Source organism: Hibiscus syriacus, unplaced genomic scaffold (genome assembly GCF_006381635.1).
Source record: "Hibiscus syriacus cultivar Baekdansim isolate YM2019G1 unplaced genomic scaffold, ASM638163v2 tig00111634_pilon, whole genome shotgun sequence".
NCBI classification, from domain to species: Eukaryota; Viridiplantae; Streptophyta; class Magnoliopsida; order Malvales; family Malvaceae; genus Hibiscus; species Hibiscus syriacus.
The window spans coordinates 196,123-209,659 of NW_024063140.1; the positions used below are offsets into that span (position 1 = coordinate 196,123).

At 34.1% G+C, this 13,537-nt stretch overlaps 1 pseudogene; it reads left to right on the forward strand.

Annotated features, from left to right (window-relative positions):
- Positions 1 to 1,693: 1,693 nt before the first annotated feature.
- On the forward strand, positions 1,694 to 6,104 carry LOC120166313 (annotated as a pseudogene).
- Positions 6,105 to 13,537: the final 7,433 nt, after the last annotated feature.

Sequence of the window (13,537 nt, forward strand, 5' to 3'; positions counted from 1 at the left end):
GGAGAAAGTTGAGCCGAGTATTTGAAGTTTTTAGAAAGTCAGTAGGAGAATTTGGTGTCTACAAGCTAAGTGATTCATTGTCAGTGAACGAGAACGATAACAGATCAACTGAACACCTAAGAGTTGAGACACGATATAAACTTTTAGTTGAGATATCGAGGTGAGTAAAATAGACCCTCATATTGATACTTTCATGACAACTACCGTCATGGGTGGCCAACACACTAGTTGAAAAAGATGAAGAGTTTAAAGATATAAAATATTCTGATTGATTTCTTAAAGGCGTTAAATTTTTCGACCGACTTTCCCTCGTACTATTTGTTTCTTTCTATTTTAAAAATAATTTTTTTATTATCTCATAAAAGTATTTTTCCCCCCTTAACCTTCGTCTCAACACTTTTGCCTTGTATAAATAGAATTATATTTTTAAAATACATGTTTCAGAGCGTAATTTATTTAAATAATAAACTAAAAATTCTTATCCGAAAAGCTGTCATCGTCTAAACGACAGCTGATTAGTTGTGGAAACCGGAAAGTCCCGCGTCATGTTTGGGCCCTCTCAGAACGAAAATTTAGCATGCCATCACGTGTTCCCATCGTTTTTTTTCTTTCTTTTTTCAACAAAAATGCAATAACATAAATTATGCATTTAATCATTTAGTTATTCAAAGAATATTTTTTCACCCAAATTCAAAAAACTCGAAAAATGATCGTTAAAATTAGTGACACATGTAATCAAAATATAATGAAACGTGTCATTAATAAAATTTATATTTAGGTGATGAAAATGAAAATAGAATATAATTATAATAATATTTTTGCACGATCTAAACAACCTCTGTAATAAAGAAATTATTATTATTCTTTAAAATTTTAGATTCGAATATAATATCTAACAACTTACCCATGAGGTCACCGACTCTTTGAAGCGTAAAATCTGCTATCCTCTTTAATGGGGAAATTTGCTTGGAAAAAAAATATTCTACTTCCATTCAAGTTTAATTCGGTGCCCTCGCCTCCTAAATTCGTTTTTTTGGTTGCCCTCCCTGCACTTCCTAAATTCTAATGGGACCAATATATCTCTCTGCCGGCACAAAGGATTAACAAGAGTTTTCTTAGTTCCCATCACATTCAGACATGTTCATTTGTTTCAAATTCAATGTGCAAATTAAAACACAAAAGTTAATACTATTTTATTATTATATATTTGGAATTCTTTTGAGTGGCTTAGCTTTTATTATTATATTAATCTTGGATTTATGAATTTTTGTTATATTTACATTTGAAAATGACAAAGACCACATCCAGATCTTACAATATATTCTTTAAAATATTACTTCCATAATTTTAAAAAAAATAATTATATTCGGAATTTCCCAAAAAGCGTGTTGGGACAGTAGAAATTGTTGTCTGTCGAGTTTTTTATACATAAATTTCTAATATATTTACTTCCTAACGAATAAGAAATTAATTTAGAAATCTAATTTTGGAATTGATTAGTTATATATTTTTATCAGTTATTATCAAAATAATCATTATTTTTCAGAGCGCTAAATACCGCAAAAGTCTTTGTTTCGTTCTTTTTGATAATGGAGGTTTAATCAAAATCCTTTGTCTGCCTGTTTGTTTCGTTTTCTTGTTGCTATAAATAAATTTAAGTATTGCTGATCACTATAGAGTAATAATTTTTTATATGGCTCACCATACGCAGCAGCATCACCACAGCGCGACCGATGGCGTTTCACCGCGGGTTCACAGCCCCCGTTTCTCGGGCCCGATGACTCGTCGGGGCCACTCGTTCAAGCGCAACAACAATGGCAACTCCCAGACCGGTACATGTACCGGCGCCAACGCCAGCGCCGCTGGTTCAAGTAACGCCGGTAATAGCGGGAGCAACGGCAATAACATGAGCGTTCATCATGCGATCGATCTGCCATTGAACTCGCCCAGATCGGAAGTTGGAGGAGCTGTGGGTTCCGTTTCAATCGAAGGGTTGAGCCAAAGGAAAGGGTTGTTCCAGAGGAAGCCGAGTGTTGGATCTATGGTTTTTGATTTTGGGCTGAAAGAGAGAAGGAAGATTGGGCATTGGATGTTCTTGGTTTTCTGTGGAGTGTGTTTGTTTTTGGGTTTTTTAAAGATTTGTTCTGCTGGTTGGTATGGATCTGCTATCGAAACCATAACATCAAATCGGGTATTTTCCATGAGTTTTGAATTTTATATGTTGTGTCTTTGTTATTGCTGTTTATGAATTGACTTGCACTGGAATTTAGTTCAGATGGATTAATGTGAAAAATGTGATCTATTTCTTTGAGATTCCTAAGAAATTTTCTTTTACAAAAATGATCTTGCTTCGGAAATGAATTAGTGACCGTTGTCATGCTTCATGTTTACTGTTTTCTCTTTTGGAAAGCATGTACGAATACTAAGAAGAAATTAGGGAGTACAATAAGTGGCTTAAGTATGTTTTTGCATTGGAAGATGAAATATTATTATGCCTGTGAATGGTATTAGTTATATGTTATTCGTATTCGTATAACCTTTTTTTTTCTTCAAAATTTGGAATGGTTTTCCATGTTAGAAGATCATATCCTCTTGTGCATATCCATATATAAGCTGGACATGGGTGTTTTGCACTTATACCTGAAGAAAAAAGAAGAGTTGGAGTTTTGTAGGAATGGTTGCATTCTAAGTTTCTTCTTAATCAAATTTGAGGTCCAGAGAGTGAATTTCAACTTATTTTAGTTGAGGACTTGATCAGATGCTTAGTCTATCACTTGGACAGAATTGCGTTCTATTTTAGTTGAGGACTTGATCAGATGCTTAGTCTATCACTTGGACAGAATTGCGTTCTTAACTTTTGTGCTAAAAACTAATTTTTTGTTACTACATGTGTTTTTCTTAAGTTATGTTAAATGATTGATCAATTGAAGAACATTTTACAAGACTTTTCCTCGCTAATTTGCCACCTCCATTGTTGTAATTAGGATTTACCTGATGCATCCACCAATCGACTAAAGCTAACTGATGAAGGCTCTCACGACTACGGGTACAGGGAGGGGGGAAGTGATTCAGATCGAACCTTAATGACACTGGCATCAGATGTAACAGAGGTAAGTTTAGAGTCTGCATCTTAGACTTATTGTCACGCTTATGTATGGTTTGCTAGAAGAACATGATTAATGAAAAACATTTGGAACTTATTACTTTGATTAGCAAAAAGAATCTTGAGATTTGTCTCATTTCTTCTTATCCAGCACTCAGGTATTTGGTCAAAACCATATAGTGAGAATTTCACCCAGTGCATTGACCATTCAAAGAATCATAAGAGTATGGAATTCTTACTGCTTTGTTGATAATCTCTCCCTGCTTTCTCTCTCTGTGTGTGTTCAGTGACATCTTGATGCTTTCCGTGTGTTGCAAAGTTGCAATTTGAGATTTGGGGTCTGTTATTGTGTGTTTCTCATTGTTAGTTTTTATAGCCTGTCTGTCTATTTACTGCAGTCTGATGTATCAATAATTTAGAATGCAGATCTGTGATATGGTTGCTGTTGCTAAGATTATGAAGGCAACACTTGTCCTTCCTCACTTGATCATCCTCATATTGGGCAGATGATAGGTTAGCTTCTTTGTGTACCTGGCTAATGTTTCGGATTGTCTGCTTTACACCTATCAATGCATCAGTCCCTAATATGATCTGATTAAATGTTCAATATTAAAGCTAATAACTTGGATTTACATGTTTCTGGACTTGAATACTAAAGCTAATATAGCCTGTCTGATCTTCTGAAATGATACATTTCCTTGCCAACTAGGCAAAGCTTTTTTTTTTTGCTCTTAATAAATCGGCATGCATTGCTACTAATGTATGGCTAACTTATGGTTATGCCCTAGTTTGGTGGTATGCTTGACATCTGCTTTTGGCTACTTAAGTCACAAGAGAGTTGTATGACATGCTCTATTGTTGCGTCCTTAGCTAATTGGTTGGTTTGATATATTTGCAGTGGCTTTAAAAATCTGTTTGACTGGCAGCACTTCATTGAAACCCTGAAGGATGATGTCCACATAGTTGAGACAATACCACCCGAGTATGCTGGAATTGAGCCATTTAACAAAACGCCTATATCCTGGTCTAAGGTCATTAGAACCTTATCTTTGTCATTGGCAATTATACTTACAGAAAGTAAATGCACCTATGATTGAGGATGCTTGTTTCTTTTTTCTTGGCTTCAAATGGCAATCATTTTAGTAGCCCATCTATACAGCCGTATAAGTGGCTTTGCTTTTAGTCAATCATATGATACATGTATCTTGTATTACTGATTCCCTCTGAGATAAGTAGCAGCTAATTATTATGTTCTTTGGTATAGGTTAGCTATTATAAGGCAGAGGTCCTACCATTGCTGAAGCAGCATAAAGTAATCTATTTTACACACACTGATTCTCGGCTTGCCAATAACGGTATCTCAAGATCCATACAAAAACTGAGGTGCCGGGTGAACTACAAGGCACTGAGATATTCAGCTGCAATTGAAGAACTTGGAAGCACGTTGATTTCTAGAATGCGCCAAAATGGAAGCCCTTATCTTGCTCTACATTTGAGGCAAGTAGAATAAATTTATTTCTTTTGCGTATCGATGCTACATTCCCACTTGTCCAAAAAAATGAAATAAAAACAATACCATATTTCCCTTCCACCGTACTCTAATTGTTTGCACTTGATATTATTAAGCAGTTGTTTTCATGAAAAATGGGTTTATAGTATCATCTTTACATTCATGATAAATAGTAACATTGGTTAACGTCATATACTGCAAAGAAACCAAGGCTAATGTATGTTGTTACTTTTGTAGATACGAGATGGATATGCTTGCATTTACTGGCTGCAGTCATAGCTTGATAGCAGAAGAAGATGATGAACTACGTGGGATGCGTTATGAAGTTAGCCATTGGAAGGAGACTTCTCTCTTGCTCAGAGCATTGGGTTTCCCACCAAGTACTCGGATTTACTTGGTAGCTGGTGAAGCTTATGGAAATGGAAGTATGGAGCCTCTTAAGGAGGATTTCCCTAACATCTTCTCTCATTCCTCCCTGGCAACAGATGAGGAGTTGAATCCTTTCAAGAACCATCAGAACATGTTGGCCGTTTTAGACTATGTTGTTGCCCTTCAGAGTGATGTATTTGTGTATACTTATGACGGAAATATGGCAAAGGCAGTTCAAGGCCATAGGCGATTTGAGAACTTCAAGAAGACTATCTGCCCTGACAGGTAATTTGCTAGCTATTAGATTGGAACTATTTTTAAGCTTTTCAATATAGTTATTTCTGTCCTTTCTTGAATGAACAGTGCTATAGCACCGAATCATTGCAATTTCCAGACCATAATGTGCGTAAACAATTATTAATCTGTTGGTGCAGAATGAATTTTGTGAAACTTGTGGATGACTATGATGAGGGGAATATTTATTGGAAGAAATTCAGCTCTAAAGTGAAAAAGCTTCACAAAGATCTAGCTGGCGCTCCATATCTTAGAGAGCCTGGAGAATTTCCAAAACTGGAGGAGAGTTTTTATTCAAATCCACTTCCGGGATGCATCTGTGAAAGAACAGAAAGAACAGAAGAGATGTAGGAAGCAGAAACACAGCTTCTACAATTTTGTTTTTAAATATTAAAAAGTTAAAAAAGTTTGACTAAGAAAGAAGGTTTGCACTGTGCTGGCAAGGTTTCAGACATGCTCGATAAGGATAAAAATTGTATATAATACCACGCAGTACCACAACACAACTCGATGGCTGAACAAAGCCTGCTCGAGGGGGCAATTCCCAGGGTAGCATCTGAACGCACGCATTAAGTCATCATCAATGGAGGCCCCAGCTGGCCCGAAGTGAATAGGGTCAGACACACTGTTCTCCTTTCTCAAGAGGTACAGGTAATAGATAAACGTTCATTCGATGCAGAGGGATTTCATGTCCCTAACTGTCCGTAAGAGGATTTGAGGTGATTGTATCGATCAAGGTGATCCACTGCCGGTAAAATTCTGACTGCAACAAAGGCTGCAGATACAGCTTAACAACTTGCATTATGTATTTGCTGGGGGTTTCCACGTACTGATAAGTGGCTCTGTGCCATCATTTATTTTGATATAGTGTTTCATTTATCTAATTACCATACAAAACTTTGTGAATAAATGCTCAACGCCCAAAGATATATGAATGCATCACATTAAGGATCTGAACAACGTAAATGCATATCAAACGAGCATGATGATGCTTCCTTTTAGAGGTGCACAAAAATTCTGAATATCCGATTTTGCCTAAAAAAATATTCGAAACCGGATTTTGGAAAAATCGGTTTTTTTAAACCGGATCGGATATTTAAAAACCAGATAGTATAACCGGTTTGGGAAAAAATTGAACGACCGGTTTTTTTACCGGATAAAAAACCGGTTTTTTTCAAACCGGATAAAAAATTGGTTTTTTATCCGAAAAAAAATCCGGTTTTTTAAAAAAACTGGATTTTTATCCGAAAAAATCCGGTTTTTTTTTTAAAAAACCGGTTTTTTTGTAAACCGAAATCGGTTACACCATCCGGCCTTCCAAACCAGTTAGAATCCGATCCGGTTTTTTTAAAATCCGGTTTTTGAATTGAGGAAAAAACCGAATCGGTTTTTATCTGATCCGGATTGAATTGAAATCCGGCTTCTGTGCATCTCTACTTCCTTTTGGCATGGAAAGCATTCATGCAATATCTTATTGCATTACTCGAATCTGGTTTTTCAAACATGTGAGAACCTGGTTTAACATTGCAACGTCAAGACAAGTGCTATACTTTAAAGAACTGCTCTTAAGTCTTAAGTATACAGATACACAACATTAACATGAATTTACAAATAAATAAATTCTAAATATGATAATAATACGAATACGATACCAATTAGACAGATTTACCTATCGTACTGCACCATGATTAAATGAAGCAATGGAAGTGGGATATACCAAGAAAAAGGAATTATATTTCCTTTAAGATAAAATAAAAAAAGGTCAAAAAATAAGGTGTTCTGCTTTGCATGTGTTTGAAACTGACGGGATAAGAACAGCATATGGGGACACCTCTGCCAAACTTACAGTACAAAGTGCAGTGCCAAGGACTTAAATGCAAACAAATTATTTATTAACTTAAATTAAACATATTTGCATATCAAAAACTTACATTTGAAAAAGAACCCTAGAACTAAGCTTTTATTTTCCCAGTTTCCCAAACTGAAAAAAGATTGAATTGGTCAGTGAAAATGCTGGGGTACTGTGGGAAAAGAAACAGAGGGAAAAAAGTAAAAGAGTTGGTAGCAGTAAAAGCTTAAAACTGTACAAGCATCCTATGAGAGCAGGCATTTCATTTAAGCTCAGCCTGTCGGATACCAACCCTTACACTGATAATAGTTCTCTTTTGGTTTTTTTCTCTTCTCTTTTCAATCCACTAAACCATTTTACTTTTATGGGCTTAGGTGGAGTTTTCAGAGACAAGAGCTGCCATTGAAGCAACTTATCTGCAATCGCAGAAAAGCAACAAAGATGTGTCAGTCAACATCGAAACACCTCTCTCTCTTCCTTCGTGATTTCATCTGTCAGTGAATAGAGGGAAAAAACTTCAAATAAATAATTATTTAAATAAATAAAATTCTCTTAAAATTATTTTAAAAAGTAACTCATAAATCGTTCATATAGGAGGATCTCGCGGCCCGTAAATCATGTGTTAAGTCATCGTATCCTCTAACATGCGAGATATGTCCAATGTGGACGCACTTTTTAAGTAAATCAATAAAATAATTGGATAAAATGATATCGTGTATTGCGAAGCGCGATATATCCTTTATGATTTAAAATATCGTAATATTTATGGGGACCTCGCAATCTGCAAAGCACGAGATTCTTTTAGATTTCATATAACAACTTAATTAATAATACCCTTTATAATCCAAAAATTATATTATAATAAATAAATATAATAATATTAAGTAATAATATTAATTATTAAATGTAATAAATAATTAAAATAAAATAATATATAAATATAATAATTAAAATAGAAATTTTATAAAAAAATAATTATAATATATTTCTTAAAATTTGAAATAATAAAAAATTGTATTATAATAAATAAATATAATAATCATAATTATTAATAAAATTAATTGTTATATATAATAAATAATTAAAATATAATAATACATAAATATAGTAATTAAAATAGATATTTTATAAAAAAAATAATTATAATATATTTTGTAAATTTTGAAATAATGAAAAATTATATTATAATAAATAAATATAATAATATTAATTATTAAATATAATAAATAATTAAAATATAATAATATATAAACATAGTAATTAAAATACATATTTTATAAAAAATAATTGTAATATATTTTGGAAATTTTGAAATTTGAATTTGAATTAAAGCAATCTCGCGTCATACACAACGTAAGGTATTGAGAATTTCGTGTTTTCAGTACCTCGCGTCTTGCAGGACGTGAATTGCATTTAAAATCACGCTTTCCCGGGTGTGAGAAGGTCTATAAATTGGGCCTTTCACTCCTTTTCATCACCACATCGGGTATCTCTTTCATATATTCAAAGATTCAAATTGGCGAGTATATTAAGATATGATCGAAGTCACGTATTCGATTATTGGAGGCGAAATGATGAGATAAATTAGTTAATATTATTTTGATTTTTTATTATTAATTTATTTAGTTTATTTGTTTTGGTATTTAAATAATTTTTTAATATTTATATTTCATAGAGATATGAACATGTATTAGAGTGTCATATAAATCGTGTGACACCGCTCAATGCGGATATTATTAAGTATTTACATTTAGCAGGTTTCAGATATATCAGTAGTATAACTGGTGACAGTGTGAAGTTGTATCCTCCACTTATCAATGTGTTGGTGGAAAGATGGAGACCGAAGACGCACACATTTCATTTACCGTGTGGGGAGACAACTATTACCTTGCAAGATGTTGCATTTCATCTGGGACTGCCTATTGATGGAGTAGTTATTAGTGGTGTTACCGGTGACTAGAAATGTATGTGAGATATTGCTCGGAATTGATCCACCTGATAATGCACACGATGGTGGAAAAAATAAAAATTAAATTTTTGGATGAAAATTTTACGAACCTACCCCATAATGTGGAGCATGAAGTTAAGTAGGTAAATATAAATATATTTATCTATGAATATTAATTAATATTTCAATTTATTTATTTAACTTTTTTGGAAATTAATTAGTTATATTATTTTATTAACTTTTTCAAGTGATTTGCTCGTGCGCATATACTACAAGTTATTGGGCGGATTTAATGACAACCAAATCCCAAAATAAGGTGCATCTGATGTGGTTGAATCATTTGCAAAATTTGAGTGATTCAAGAAATATAAGTTGGGGAGTCGACAGTTTTGGCGTTTTTGTTTTGGCAACTTTGTAGAGCCGTAGATCCGACGAAAAATGTCATTAGAGGGTGTTTACTATTGTTGCAGTCATGGGCATGGCCAAATGCCCTTTTTATGCTCAATCCATAAAACACATGTCCCATATGAATTTCTATTACTTAAGGGGTAAAAATTTTATTTAATTTTTATCTATTTTTATAATATTACTAATAACTAATACAATTTTATTGTATTAATGATAGGTGGACTGATAAAACCTCTCACGCCCACTTACCAACACATCAACAAGACTTCATATTATTGATCAATAAGTTTGGACATCATGTAATAAAATATTTTCCTTCGACTTTTATCTTATAATTTTAGAATAATTTAATTGATTTGAGGTTTTTAGCAAACAAAATTATGTAATTTTAATTATATAGTTCCTATGGACGTCTTACTGCGATGTTGTTATTGCCGACTATATATCGCATGAGATTCTGGTGACTATGCGCCCATGAACATTGTGTCAGCCCCGTTGATCTTGTATGAGATAGTCGAGTGGTATCCTACCGAGCGTGTCCTTCGACAATTCAGTTGTGTCCAAATGATTCCGCCACATCCACCTTGCTTAGATGACTTGCACCGATTAACGCGACAAAGGAAGACGGGAATTAATTGGTCAGACCATAATACGATTTATATTAACGAATGGGTTCAAAGATTCGAGAGGATGCCCATGACTCAACCCATCTTTGATCACAGCGTGACATACAATTATATGCGGTGGTACGAGTTATATGGGATGCCAGATATTGACCGATGAAGATCGAGCGCGATAATTATATGTTCCTCCACAAAGTCGCCCAAGAACGGGGAGCAACATTGGGGGAGTCAAGGCAGAGAAGAAGAAGACAACAAGGTGCATCATCCTCATCGAAAACAACACAGGGACCTCCTCAGACACCACTGACACACCCTGACCCTATCTTCATGCACTCAACTCAATCAACATTTCAGCAAATGGTGTAGTTCTCGAAAGGTTTCATCTCTGACATCTTTGACCAGTTGAATTCACAACCAACACAATTGGTGGCTACCTTTGGATATGATATTGTTGAGCAGACGTCGCCGCAAAGCATATTCTTCATCGGTCCTGATTCCAGTGCTAATGGTGGATCGATTCCATATATAGTTGTCGGTCCGAATTAAGATGATATTGTTGAAGAGGAAGATAAACCATAATTACGTCCACGTCAGACTCGTCATCCACCACGATACGGAACTGATTGACATAAACATTATTTGTTGTTCTTTATTTTGTTCTTTAAAACTAAAATATTTATACTAAACTATTTTATTTTGAGTTAATTGACTACCGATATTTATCGAACAATTTTTAGTTGCAAAAATTTTCATTAGTTGATTCATCTTGGGAGTTGTTTTTCTAATAAATTAATAAAATAGGTTTCAGTGAAATTCGCACCCTGCAACCCATGATATATTGTACATTATCAGAACCCACATCTTGTAAAATACGAGATAACATGATCTCACACCATGTTTTTCGTGTTTTGTGAGTACTAAATATGGACGCAACATATGTGCAAGTATACACAATCGAACAAGTAATATAATGATGAGTGAGTATCGTATCCACAGGGATTGGAGGAAATTTACGAGTTTAACCAAAGCAAATAACTACTTTATCTAAATATAGTCAGCGTGATGGTATGTATCAATGAAAAATGTTGAGGCAATATATGTTGGTGGGGATGAAATGATAGTGTGATGGCAGCAAATGGAGATGTAGTAGAAAAATAGATGGAAATGTCATGGCAAAATAAAGTGTGTAGTGAAATAAAGTAAAAATGTAAAGCAAAATAAAATGTAGATATTGAAATTGAAATTGAAATAGATGACTTGATATTCCTCGCACAATAAGCTACTATAGGAATGAATGATATGAGTCACGTAGGAAACTTAGACAAATGCAACTAAATACAACTATATGCATCTTAAATGACCTAAATGAACCCTTAGACAAATAATAACTTAAGTGAAAAAGGCTTAAATGTAGTCATTTTACGGAGTTATTACACCCCAAACTTAAGCTATTACTTGTCCTCAAGCAATGGATAGCAATTAACACAAATAAAATGTCATGACAATTTTCAACAACAAGAAAATCAAGACAAAAATATAATTTCAACCCTCAGAAAAGTTGGCTTCAACATGCTAGTCATATCAAGAAATCAAGTACTTTTCACTAGGACAAGATTCTTTGTGGTTGTGTGTGTGTGATTGTATTCAATCTATACTTAACAAATCTAAGCAATTTCTTATTAAGTCCCCTAGTTTTGCCCCGACATTTACTCATTCATTATGCACATTTATACTCCCTTAATACATATTTTAAATCATAGACGTAGCTACGAGGAGAGTCGGCCTATCACACATACCATACCACACTCTAGGTTAAAGGGAGCATACCTTCTACCCTAAGCTAGTTAGGTAGAGTTATCTTGTGACTGATTTCATTCATTCTTATACACTTAATGACCATTTATTCAATAAAGTTCCTGGTTATACCAAGACAAAGAGGAATGTCTCTCTATAGCTATGCTGAAACATTTATTCATAATTTTAGACATAAGGAAGTTCTCATTGATTTATTATTTCAGCATAATTCCAAATTTTAATGCCAAGAATAACCATAGTTCATTCATAAAAATTTCCTAAATTTCTTAAGTATGGAGAATATATAAGTCATGTAAAAAATAATTCACAAAACATAAAACCCTAGAGTCAGTTCTATCATTCTCAACAATCATTTACTATCAATTTTTAGCCTAAAAAGTTTATCATCATCGGGTATCACCAAAACATTTTGTCTAACTATCATATCATTTACAAATGACATGGCATAATGTTATGTTAATATTATCATGCATATGTTCTACAAAGAACACTACCTCCCCCAAACTTGAGAGAAACATTATCCTCAATGCTTAACAAAACTAATTAATAAATGAAACTAAGTGCAATGTTATGAAATGTATGCAAAATGAGTGCAAAGTGAGGTACCTCAATCTTTTGATGGTGGTGGTGATGTTGCAGTGGAGGTGCTAGCAGCTCCACGCCTTGTTCTCTTTCAGAGTGGTATGGGACTAGGGTACGCGGTCTGGTATTAGCCCGACAACGGTAGAGTCCACATCATCGGCCTCAGGGAATGCCTCAACTTCTTCAAATGTCAGTATAATTTTATTAGGGAAACCTAAGAAATTATGTTCGATGTAGGGAAGCATCTTTTGAATCATGTATTCCACCACATCATCCATGTGCTTTACATAGACAAAGAAATTTCTTATATACTGTGTAGATCATGCAAATAAGTATGTGTCTGCTTGACAGTTTTCTCGAGAGAAAGCATTCTTGCTTCGACATTAGATGGTTTGTCGTACTCGAACTCTTCAGTAGCAATTGCCTTAGATTTAGGGTTAACCAAACCCAACAACATAGGCAGTCGGACTCTTGTTATGCTCGATACTCCAGAAAATACTTCATCAAAACTACTTTCACAAACCGTTTTCTTTCGACAAAATGTTGTAATAAGATTTGGAAAGACCAAAACACTAGCTTTCTTACTTAAGCAATCATGCTCTTGTTCAACAATTATTTTACCCACGTTTATAGAAAGCATAACCATAATGGAATGTACAAGCATCATTACCGTTCTGTTTTGGGCGGTCGATATGAGCTTATGCTTTATGAAATGGTTCCACATGTTTGCACGTGGTTGCAAGCGTTACCAATTAACAGAGTAACAACTGGTCTGGCGGTCATTCCTAAAAGTATTCAAAAAACATAAATCCTTATGGACTCATTCGTAAGTTGTATTATCGGTATCTTTCTCAAAGTTTGCATGTTGATCTTCAACACCCTGTAAATGAAAATATCAATTAATCATAGAAGGTGTGAACTGAATATATTTACCTCAAAGGAAAATGGCATGTTGATTCAGTTTAGAAATATTCGCATAGAACTCTTTCACTAAAGAGGCATTAAAGGGGTTGGGATGTTTTGCAAACTTGTGTTA